Genomic DNA, 1,212 nt, shown 5'->3' with positions numbered 1-1,212 from the left:
ACCATTCCTGGTTTTAAACCATTCACTGTCCCCTTGCTCCATCTGAACGACTGCCTCTTGGTCTATGTTCAGATTCCCATGAACACAATTATGTGTTCTGTAATACCGATTCTTTTAGAAGTTATCCACAACTTGTCATGATCCACACAATCAAAACCCTTTGTGTAACCATCATGGTCAACTCTACTTTGAGGAAGCTGCTCTTCCTCAGTGGTATTTTGAGTCCCTTCCAAGCTGAAAGGCTCATATTCTGGCACTATATCTGACATTATACTGGTGTTGTTCATAATGTTTCAATATTATATATTCTGGTGCTATTTGACAGAGTTCCACTGCTATTCATAAGGTTTTCAGTGACCAAACATTCAGAAGTAGACTGTCTCTCCTTCCTAATCTGTCTTACTCTGGAAGCTCAGCTAAAACCTTGTATATACCCTGCTGATATTTAAAATACCAATGGCATAGCCACGGTAAGACAAATCGTCAGATGAGTTATCATAGGACATTAGAAATCTTGTCCTTCAAAGAAGATTTTAATTTTTTGCCTCACCATAGTTCAGGTTCAATTACTAGACAACTGCAATATAACTTTGACACATATCTTTAATTCTTAACTTTCTTATTTAATGTGTTCCCATAATGTCTCTATTCATTATCACAAACCCATACTGTATCCACCACTTACACTTCTTTACTTATGTCATTAGTATTGTTTCTGTTGGTAAGTGTCTTCGTGTCAATTCTGACTCATTGTGACCCTGTATAGGGTATCCAGGAGTCCTGGTGTGGCAATGTATGATAAACTGCAAAGTCTATAGTACATACTCACTAACGGCTCCTTGGAAACCCTAAACAGGATGGCTGAGTCAGAACTGACTAGTCAGCATTTAGCAAATAATAAAGACCCCCTCCAAAGTGTGATATAACTTATCTCATAAACCCTTTATTCCATTGCTGGTAAACTCAAAATTCACTAAACACATCCCACTTTTCTAATTCCACGCCTTTGCTCTCATCTGCTCTATATCTTTTCCCTTCATTCTCTCTCTCTCTGCAAATAAAGCAATTCTCCTGGGCCAGTCTAAATCATTCCTTCTCTTGGAAAGCACATGCCAATAGACTCCTAACTTTCTTCACTTTCATAACCAGATCATATCTTTACATTGATTTTTTTAGCTCTCATGAAGTCCTGTTGTTTTCTCATATATATAT

Source organism: Chrysochloris asiatica, unplaced genomic scaffold, assembly GCF_000296735.1.
Source record: "Chrysochloris asiatica unplaced genomic scaffold, ChrAsi1.0 scaffold00073, whole genome shotgun sequence".
NCBI lineage: Eukaryota > Metazoa > Chordata > Mammalia > Afrosoricida > Chrysochloridae > Chrysochloris > Chrysochloris asiatica.
The sequence above is the reverse complement of the archived record's forward strand: the minus strand, read 5'-3'. Positions refer to the sequence as shown.